Consider the following 11,664-nt stretch of genomic DNA (forward strand, 5'->3'; position numbering starts at 1 on the left):
CACCGATCCTTGTGGCCTCCACTGGTCACAGGCCTCCAGTCTGAAAAACAACCCTCCACCACCACCCTCTGTCTTCTACCTTTGAGCCAGTTCTGTATCCAAATAGTTCTGGAGCTGAATATAAAAAAATGTGCTATGTACTTACGACAGGGAAATAAAATTACAATTATATGCTGGCCACTTGCATTCTGAAATCTGGAATTTAGATTTGAAATCAAAACAAGCAAGTGCATACAAATTCCACTGGACGTTGGGAAGCCTTAACTCTTTCCTGGGAATGAATTCAATACCATTTCCATTGGGACTCTCCAGTAATTAATTCAAAGGATCAGTTGTCATTTGTCATCAAAAACATGGCATCCAACTACAGGCAAGTCAAAAAAAATGTCCTCTTAACACCTGATGTCTACGTAGCTGCTCTGTCAGTAGGTATCACTAAGTACAATCACTGATCATAATTGACTAATTTTCCTCTTCTGACTTTGAGTTTCTGAAACCAATTTTACTTCTCCACTGTCATCATTATTAAAATCAGGATATTCAGCTTGCACAATTGTGAAACTTGTATTTTTTCAAGTGTGGTAGCATTTTGATTTTTCTATTTGTGGTTTGCTGCTTGATTGATCATTCCACTAAGCAAACAATTTTATCAAGTGAATTAGTGGCAAAAGGGTAACTGGTCGCTGAGAAGGAGGCATGTCATTACCTCCACCCTCCACTCCAACCTATCATTTCTAATCTCCTCTCCCCCACCTTATCCCAAATCCAACCCTCCAACTTGGCATCACATGTTAAATTAGATTAGATTTCCTACAGCATGGAATCAGGCCCTTCAGCCCAACCAGACCCTCTGAAGAGTAACCCACCCAGACCCATTTCCCTCTGACTAATGCACCTAGCACTATGGGCAATTTAGCATGGCCAATTTACCTGAGCTGCACATTTTTGGACTGTGGGAGGAAACTGGAGCACCCGGAGCGAACCCACGCAGACACGGGGCGAATGTGCAAACTCCACACAGACAATCGCCCGAGGCTGGAATTGAACCCAGGTACCTGCGCTGTGAGGCAGCAGTGCTAACCACTGAGCCACCATGCAGCAGTTAACTGTCCTACCTGTTGATCCTCCTTCCCACCTATCCACTCCACCCTCCACATCTGACCTATCACCATGACCCCTCCACCTTCATGATGAAATACTTATGCTCGAAACATCGACTCTCCTGCTCCTCAGATGCTGCATAATCTGCTGTGCTTTTCCAGCACCACACTTTTTGGCTCTGATCTCCAGCATCTGCAGTCCTCACTTTCTCCCATTTGGTTACCTCTGCTAGTCTTTCCATTGCATATCCGATGAGATAACTCAGATTGAGGTTACAGTGGGTAGCTGGTGACATTTCAGTCAACCTCATTAGAATGACGGAGGTTGAGGGGGACCTGATTGAGGTCTACAAAATCACAAGAGGTATAGACAGGGTGGATAGCAAGAAGTTTTTAACCCAGAGTGGGGGAATCAATCACTAGGGGTCACGAGTTCAAAGTGAGAGGGGAAAAGTTTAAGGGAAATATGTGTGAAAAGTCCTTTATGCAGTGGGTGATGGGTGACTAGAATGCGTGGCCAGCGGAGATGCTGCTAGGCGTGCACGATAGCGTCATTTAAGATGTATCTAGACAGATACATGAATTGGCAGGGAGCAGAGGGATACAGATCCTTAGAAAATAGACGACAGGTTTAAATAGAGGATCTGGATCGACACAGGCTTGCTGGGCCAAAGGGCCTGTTCCTGTGCTGTAATTTTCTTTGTTCTTTGTTCTGAAGTTCCAGATGGCCAAGTCAAGTGCCATGCACCCAGCATCTCGATCACTGTATCTTATTCCAATTATTTTTCTTTGTAAATAGCATGGTCTCTAAAACACAAACATCTAAGAGTTGTTGACCCACTCAAAAATCAAGCAGAAAGTATTGTCTGAATTTACTCACTTCCATTTGTGTCTCTAGTGACACTGATAATCCATGTCTGCCACCTCTGTATTGTAGAAAGCTATCTACAAATGGAAGCACAAATTATGTAAATCATTACACCTCAAAAATCTCTTTATGTTCTTATAAGTGTGCATCTCCTAAAATGTTCCAATCAGGACCCTTTAATGTTATACTCCATAACTTTTTTCTGACGTTTACTCAACATAAGTTAGTAATAGCTTAAGGGGTAATGCTGTTAAAGGTAAGCAAGGCCAACTTCCAATATGGTTTGACTATTTGCTTTTTAGATTTAAGGAGTGATTATTGAAGACTTATTATATTAAACTATGACCTTGTAATACTGAATGAGATTTGGTACATTCTGATTTATATTAAAATTCCTGATGAAAAGACCCATGTTTCTAATATTGCCATTTTCCCCACCTGTTTTCAATACATTACTACTTAGCACTGTTATTATTAAAGTACTTCAATGCAACATTAACGGGAAACTCAGAAACTGGAGATGTACTTCTACACTTTGGTATTAATTTACAGCAATATCAAAGCATGCAGCAGATGCAAAAAATAAAACTTGCAACTGATTTTATGAAAATGCAGCAGAGGATTTGCCTTGACAGGACCACATAGAAACACCCTCGTCCACATCTGCATGCCATTAGTAAAACTGCAGATATACTCTATTCTCACATCCTTCTTTCATTCCCACAGTTTTCAGACCAGATGTTCACTAGAGATTTGGGACTTGGTTTATCAAAGCAGTGTGCTTTTTGTCTAAAGCCACATACAGGGCAATATCAGAACCCAATGTTCAGCAAGACTAAGAGGCATCCTTGAGATTATTTATTTGTGTGGAGGCTGTCATTTTTAAGAGTAATCTTCCTTTACAAGATCTTTTTACAATAAGTTTATATGCAGTTGATCAAAAAAGATTTGCATATATCAAGATTAACTGTAATCTTAGTTCTATGTATTTTTCACCTATTTTTGGATTGTATTTCATAGTCTTTGCATCATCAGAAACACAATTGGCGGATCATGCATCTATTTGAAACAGTACCCAAATATCATTACAAAGTTCACATATTTATTTAAGGGATTTTATTGTCAACTGGTTGAATAACCCACTGTTTTTAACCAACCATGTGAATTTTCATATAAGTATGCATGGAAACATTTGTTCAGGGTAATTTTTGTCAGATAAGGGCATCAAAGAATATGGAGCTGAGGTGAAAATAGAAAAAGATAGCAGAACTGGCTTGAGGGCTGAATAGTCTTTCCTTGTTCTTATGTTTACTCGTAACAAAGTATTCTCCTGTAGAGATGCTTTCCCTTTTCCTTACCTTGAATTGCATTGTGCAAATACTTTGCCGAGACAGTTTGGAAAAGAAATGTTAAATTATGATTGGTAAAATCTGAATTGGCCACACATTCAGTTTCTGCTAATTTAACACTGATTCTTCTTTAAAATTTTGAGGACATTCTCAATTACACAGAATATAAGTAATCTGTGCAGGATATGGAAAGCTACCAGTCTTTGTCAATAACCATCATGAAAGGAGACAAAATGGAGTTTGACAACCAATATATTTAACTGGATAGAGCTGAAAACTTACTTTAGTTGAATTTAATCAATTTGTAGTCAATTTGCTGCTCTCTTCAGGGAAGGTTTCAGCTCTTATTGCCTTGGGTTTGTGCTGCTTTCAAGGAGACCCACCTGGTAAAATGATATAAGGTCTTATTCAAGTTCTCAGCATATTTAGTAAACTGATATCTGTGTCAGGCACATCTGGAAATCTCCAAGGCTCTGTATGATTGACAGGCCAGACTGGCTCATTGATGGGATTTGTATGGGTAGACCTATCACTCAGTTCCATTAGCCAATGTCCAACTCGACAGGGTAAGTTCCAGCTGAAACTGGAACAGAAAGATTACCAGTGAGGAATCTGTGCAATTTTAGTTGGTAAAGTCTGTACAGAGAATGTACTTCATTTCAGTCAAACAGTGTACATGGATAGACTTCTCCGTAATATGTTTTGAAGCACTTTAAAAAGGACTTTCAAAGGTGTTCAACACCAGCTCACTAAGCGATAAAATCAATGAATTGGGTGAAAGTAGAGTATGACTAGGGTGTATGCTAGTTCAGTTGATTCAGAATGAAACCAACAGCATAAATTCAATTCTGATTCAAACTAAGTTAAAGTTGAGACTCTCCTTTTTGATCCCTTAGAGTTGAAAGATCATCACTGACAAAAACTGCCCAAACAACAATTCAGGCTGAAGCATCAGCAATGAACCAAGGATCTTGCTTCAGGCACAGCACACATAAAATAATGCAAGAGAGTTTAACACAAAGGAAAAATACCATTGCGGCTGTTCATATCCATTTGGCAAATGAAGCAACCATGCTATTATAATGAACATATTACACATGTTTTGTTGAAAATTGGAGATTAAAGCTGGAATTTTGGTGGCGGTGGGTGTTAGACAGGTTGGATTACCCATTTATTATCCAGTCGAAAGTGAGTACTGCAGATGCTGGAGATTAGAGTAAAGACTATGGTGCTGGAAAAGCACAGCAGAGCAGAAAAAATTGATGTTTTGAGTCAAAAGCCTTTCATCTGTTATCCATCCCAGTGATTTCCCTGTTTAAAGCTATACTTCCTATTGTTTGTTCATTGGCAAAACAATTGAGTATGAAAATGAGAAGTGATGCTTTCAGTCTTCTCAGATCTTTATCTGTGAATTGACTGAACCTTCTGAAAAAAGTCACTTAAGGCTGGAAAAGTGAAAATTTATGAATAGATGTTCTGATTTTTCAAAACAAAATTGTTAATGCATCATTTTGCTGTTGAAATCCACCCAACCTCAGTTGTAGAGTCCTTGATGAGAAGGGTGCTATTTCTGAGGACTGGAACACTTGTTGTTTTCAATAGACAATTTTTCATTCTTAAATGAGTGCAGCACACTTTAAATTGGGGCTATTCAGAGGATCCGAGCTGAAAATGTGTTGCTGGAAAAGCGCAGCAGGTCAGGCAGCATCCAAGGAGCAAGAGAATCGAGGTTTCGGGCATGAGCCCTTCTTCAGGAAGCCCTTTGTCGATTCTCCTGCTCCTCGGATGCTGCCTGACCTGCTGCGCTTTTCCAGCAACACATTTTCAGCTCTGATCTCCAGCATCTGCAGTCCTCACTTTCTCCTAGAAGCTATTCAAAGGATGGTTAGGATCTCTGGTCATGAACCGAAATTTTGTGGTCACAAGTTCTGAAATAGAATGGTTGTCACAGAACTCTAACGAAGGTTACAGCAGTTGTGCTACCGCTCTAAAGGTTCCTGCTCTCAGACTCAAACCATATGCTCTCAGTTGTCCCTGAAGGGTTTCAACAATTTTTAAAATTCAAAATGGTGTTCAATTTTAAAAAATGTTTAAGAAGCATGGTTGTGGTTGAGAAGTATTTTTGACACAAATGTGTCTCAGTCTTAAGCATAAAGTGACACCACCTATTGTTACTTGTTTTACTTCTTACAAGCTGCTAATTAGTAGCATCACTCGGTGATTACTAATTAACACCACATCAGGGGACAATCTACAGTAAGGGGCCATTTACTCAGTGGATAATGCATCTAGAATAGGTTCGGGATAACATTCTGATGACCTCAGCACTGACACAGACCATATGCCTGCAGTCAATGGTGCCTTGCACCTTGTACCTGAGAGAACCTAGTGATGGTTCCCTGTGTCCCTGGTGAACCAGGCTAACTGTACAACTTTCTGTCAAGGGCATTGGTGAACTCCTTAATACACCCATGGACGGTCTATTGGGAAATACTAAATATGTCTCCAGCTGAGGTTTGAAAGGAGGAGGCGACAAGGTTCAACAGTGCCACAGGCTTAACATTGATGTAGATTTGAAGGTGGTAAGTGTAGGTGATGGCTTTACTTGTCATGCAAAAATATCTCTAGCACTGCCTTTCACTGATTTAGAAGTAGCTGGAACACCCTCTTTACATCCTTCATAGACTGCTTGATGGTGCAGAACACCCTCATTCCCCTCTTCATGCACTCTGTGTGCACAGCTCAGCCTTCTACATGTCTACTCTGTTGTCATTGCTCTTCCTTTCTCCTCCTCAGTCTTATCACAGTTAAAACAGCTGCTACATTAAGTAGGTCAAATATTTTGAATGGAAGCACTGACAAAGAATATCAAGGAAGAGATGTTTGTTTTCCATTTAAGACCTTGACATAGACAATGTATCTTTTGGGTCCCATCAGACTGCTCATGAGTTTGTTGAAAGCCTGCCTCACAGTTACCTTGACATGGTGAGGTGCACATCCCATGATCAAAGAATGATGTTTCCCTTCCTGATGCTGCCATGTGCAAAATATTTGCTTCCTGTATGTTGCCTTCCATGCATGTGGCAACTAGAATAATGTGACTTTTGTTACTCTGCATTATTGTGCCCGACGTAGCCTTGCAATCTTGGAAAGTACAGCCTGCATTGCAATTTTATGAATGTGCAATAACCACTGCCAGCAGCAGTTGTTAGGTGGCCTTCTTGTGAAAGGTTAATGATAACTGTATCATACATTTGTTTGGTGCGCTCTCTCAAAGTCCATCACATGGAAAAAGCATTTGCTAAAGCTGATAGAACTTAACTTCTCATTTCACTCTGTACTATCCCGCCTCAGGCGACTGACTGTGTGGAGTTTGCACATTCTCCCCGTGTCTGTGTGGGTTTCCTCCGGGTGCTCCGGTTTCCTCCCACAGTCCAAAGATGTGCAGGGTCAGGTGAATTGGCCATACTAAATTGCCTGTAGTGTTAGGTAAGGGGTAAATGTAGGGGTATGGGTGGGTTTCGCTTCGGCGGGTCGGTGTGGACTTGTTGGGCCGAAGGGCCTGTTTCCACACTATAATGTAATCTAATCTAATCTAATCCCCCCGCTTCAAATACACTTTCCCCCCATAACTGTCAATAACTTTCGTTATGTTATGTATCATGATACATTTCTTTAAGAGCCATGTTCCTGATATCAACACTGTTATCATAGCATGTGATCTTATGATATAAAAGTTGCATACTCCATCTGCACTCCAATCACTTGAAGCATGCTGCACTTAATATAATCCTGACAGTATGTGCCTGACAGCTGTAATAAACATCTGTTGGATATCCTCATCCAGTGTCTTACATTCTGAGGAACAGCATAAATATTGCCATAATAGGTGAAATTGCCTGCTCAAGACAAAATCATTTCAGCCTTCTCCATTCCTATTTCTTCCTCTCTATCCTTTTCAACCCCTCATTATGACCATCAGACCTTTCACAACATCCCTGGGTAATCTTGGCCTTACCTCAAACAAACTCCATTCATTCCCCATGTCCAGCCTCACCCTTGCATTTCTTGTTTTCAGTTCCACTCCTCTTTTTCCAAACTCTCCACCCAGCATACTTAATAACCCCACTGTGTTCCCCACTATTTTTTGTCCCCACTGCCCTTAAAACTGTGATTCTCCCTCCCACATCCTAATTTACTTCCTCCATTTCCCAGGATCCCTCCAACACCACCAATGACAGCTTCTTTTTAAGTTCCATTGCTTACTTTTATTTTCCACTCAGCTCAGCTTCTGGACAACATTTTCTGTGAATATCCCTTTTAAATTGAGTCCAACTTTTTAAGTTATGGAATGATTATACATAAGCCAAAATGGCCCTTGCATTTATGCAGATATATCCCATGACACTGGCTAGCTACAACAGGCTGCAGGAACACTTTGTGCATGCATCACTGACATCGCTGCTCCTTCACCAGTAATTGCCGTGACTCAGCGCCTGGCCCTCTCCAGTCACCATGATGCCTGCGTAAGGGGTTATTCCTTGAGCCAGGAGACCATGATCAGGAGCCAGGGCCACAGCTGTCCCTGTTTCCTCTCCCCACCTGCTGCTCCCTTTTGCCACCTTCTCATCCAGATTATCCACAAACTGCCACTGGCACAGTGCTGCTGTTGGGTCTTCATTGCTGCAGCTGCCTTTCAAAGGCCTCAATCCGACCCCTGTCACGGACACCAATGTGTGATATTATTCAGGCTATCGAGTCCTACGTGACATGGAACTTCTGGAATTCACAGCTTTGAGACTAGCTGCTATGTTCTGTCACTTCAGAGTGATGTTGGGTGCCTCTTTGAATTTGCAAATTCTTCGCACCACCCAGTGCTGGCATTTGCTGTCTTTAAATTAAGCCCTGATTACCTGCCTACTTTAAGTTTTCTGGAATCAGCCAATCTGGTTACCTTGCTTAGACAGGGTGGTGGGCCTGTTCAGCTTTCACTCCCAACAATGTAAGCTTCAAATGACAAGAAGGCACACTACATATGACTAAGATGTCTCTTGAGCTCATCAGCATAGAGAGGTTTCAACCCTAATGATGTAAGCATTTACTTATGAGAAGACAGATTGCATATGACCAAGACTTCCCATAAGCTGATCAACATATATTAGATTACATTACAGTGTGGAAACAGGCCCTTCGGCCCAACAAGTCCACACCGACCCGCCGAAGCGCAACCCTCCCATACCCCTACATTTACCCCTTACCTAACACTACGGGCAATTTAGCATGGCCAATTCACCTGACCTGCACATCTTTGGACTGTGGGAGGAAACTGGAGCACCCGGAGGAAACCCATGCAGACACGGGGAGAACGTGCAAACCTTTCGTTTACCTGTTCCACACAGTCAGTCGCCTGAGGCGGGAATTGAACCCGGGTCTCTGGCGCTGTGAGGCAGCAGTGCTAACCACTGTGCCACCGTGCCGCCCGTAACATGGCGCTGCTTCATACTTTACAACCTAACTGTTTAATGACAAGAAGGCATATTGCATATGATTCAGACTTCTAATGAACTGGTTGACCTGGTCAGGCTTCATCCCTTACACTCTTATGAAGGACTCAAATTAGTGAAGATAGTTTTTCTCACTGGAACTTAAAGGAAGCAGACTACTCAACTGTGGTATAGTCTTTTGTATAGCCACAAAGCAACTTGTAAACACGCTTGTTTCCTGTTTTTGGCTAACAAGATCTCACCTGTGAATATAATTCCAGCTAACAGGAGTGTCAATGAACATTCATGACATGCTAATGAGCATAGAACAGATTCCCAACAATGAAAGTCAGGAAGCCAACCCACTGGAAAATTCCTGAGAAATTAATTGCAAAATTTTCAACCTGAACTTTAGTTCTCCATCCTCCCTTCTACAGGCTTGAATGAGCTCAGAAGGTCCTACCCTACCTCCATGTTGGAATACAGGAGAATATAGATAGATTGGAGAGTTGGGCGGAGAAGTGGCAGATGGAGTTCAATTCAGGCAAATGTGAGGTGGTGTATTTGGGAAGTCCAATTCTAGAATGAATTATACAGTAAAACGGAAGAGCCTTGGGAAAAGTTGATGAGCAGAGAGACCTGGGAGTTCAGGTCCATTGTACCCTTAAGATTCCTGCACAGGTGGATGGAGTGGTCAAGAAGGCTTATATAATGCTTGCCTTCATTGGACGGGGTATTGAGTATAAAAGCTGGCAGGTCATGTTAAAATTGTACAAGACATTGGTTTGGCTGCATTTAGAATACTGTGTACAATTTTGGTCGCCACATTACCAAAAGGATGCAGACGCTTTGGAGATGGTGCAGAGAAGGTTTACGAGGATGTTGCCTGGTATAGAAGGTACTAGCTATGAAGAGAGGTTGAGTAGATTAGGATTGTTTTCATTCGAAAAAGAGAGATTGAAGGGGGACATGATTGAAGTCTACAAAATCATGAAGGGTATAGAGAGGGTGGATAGAGACAAGCTTTTTCCCAGGGTGAAGGATTCAATAACGAAAGGTCACGCTTTCAAGGCGAGAGGTGAAAGTTTAAGGGGGATACATGCAGAAAGTACTTTACACAGAAGGTGGTAGATGCCTAGAAAGCATTGCCTGCAGAGGTAGAGGCAGGCACGGTAGATTCATTTAAGATCCCTCTGGACAGATGCATGAGTAGTTGGGGAGCAGAGGGTTACAGATGCTTAGGAATTAGGCGACAGGTTCAGACAGTGGATTTGGATCAGCTCAGGCTTGTTTTGTTTTGCATTTCAGCGGAGAACAATTTTTTGGTGGTATTCAGTGTTGCAAAATGTGTTACGGTGTTTTCTTCCTTACTATCTTTTTGAATTTCAAATCTATGGTTATTTTGCACAAAGACCAGTACACAAGGCTGTTGGCATCCATTGACATATTCACAAATTTCAGACTTGATGGATGGGTCAGATTCTATAATTACATAAAACAATAATACAGAACTGACATTACATTCAGTTACTAATAGAGATTACAGCTCCAAATTGAACAAGTTTTGCAACTTCCATTAACAGGTAAATTAGCTTAGGGCTGCTGTCTATCGTCTGCAAGGACACCTGTAACCCATTTGGGCTTGAAAAATTTAATGGAATCTTATATTTCATTTCTCATTAAGTTAAGTACTGAGTTGGGCATCTGTTTTCAATGCAACATTGAGAGCTATTGAATTAACTTATAGCTGTGTCTGAAAGTCTCTAACTGAGTTAGATTTTTAAATGGCTCACTGCTGTGGTGCATCCTTACCATCTGATTGGATTCTAGATTAGTGGACCCTAACTTCATTAGTTCCAGATCCTCTGCCCTCCCCATCCCACCCAACTCCACGAATTCCATGTTCCCAATCCTACTAATAACTTGAAATTTTTCAATTATAAATGTTGTATTCCCTTCTACTTTTCCATTCAGAAAGTGACCACATGCAGAGAGGCATCAAGAAGACGGAAATCACAATTATAATTATCATGAGAGGAAAGTTCTTTGGATAGATAAAAGGAAAGCTGTATTGAGGTTTTGGTATCCTCATATTTTCTTTTGGCATTATATTTCTGATGTGCCAGGACTTATTTATGCAGTTCACATGCAGGGGCCAGTTGCAAATGCATTGTTAATCCATTCCCTTATTGTCAAGCATCTGGCTCTAACTTGTAATGATCGATTACACATTCTGGGCCCAAGTGTGATGCTTCCTCAGTGAAATATTTTACATCAATGTTTTATTTTTATCCAATGGCAGTGACATAATTTAGCTTGAACTTGACAAAACCTTTGGAAATGTGAGCCTAAAGACTGAGAAGGATGAATTTCATGTTAAATCATGTCAGAAAGAGCAATAAGGAGAGAAATAAAATAAGAAAAGCAACATTGAAGTAAGAGAAACAGCAAAAGAGGAAAAGACAAAATGTTTAAATATTTACTTTCTTTGAGCTCTCCTAAAACAATTCCTAATTCCAAGAACCATACCTCTAATAATTTGTAGCAATGATGAGTTTGATTGGTAGTCATTAACTCTTGCCTCAGCAATAAATTTGTATGTACTTATTTGAATCAACCTGTTCAGACATATACACTTTGAGACATATACACCTAAAGAAGGGCTTATGCCTGAAATGTCAATTCTCCTGCTCCTCGGATGCTGCCTGGCCTGCTGCGCTTTTCCAGCACCACACTTTTCAACTCTGGTCTCCAGGATCTGCAGTCCTCACTTTCTCCTATATACACCTTCAGGGCAGGTGGGACTAAATTCAGGCCTTCTGGCTTAGAGATAAGGACATTACTGCTGTGCTACATAAGACTCT

The sequence above is a fragment of the Chiloscyllium plagiosum genome, chromosome 11, assembly GCF_004010195.1.
Source record: "Chiloscyllium plagiosum isolate BGI_BamShark_2017 chromosome 11, ASM401019v2, whole genome shotgun sequence".
Taxonomy (NCBI): Eukaryota; Metazoa; Chordata; class Chondrichthyes; order Orectolobiformes; family Hemiscylliidae; genus Chiloscyllium; species Chiloscyllium plagiosum.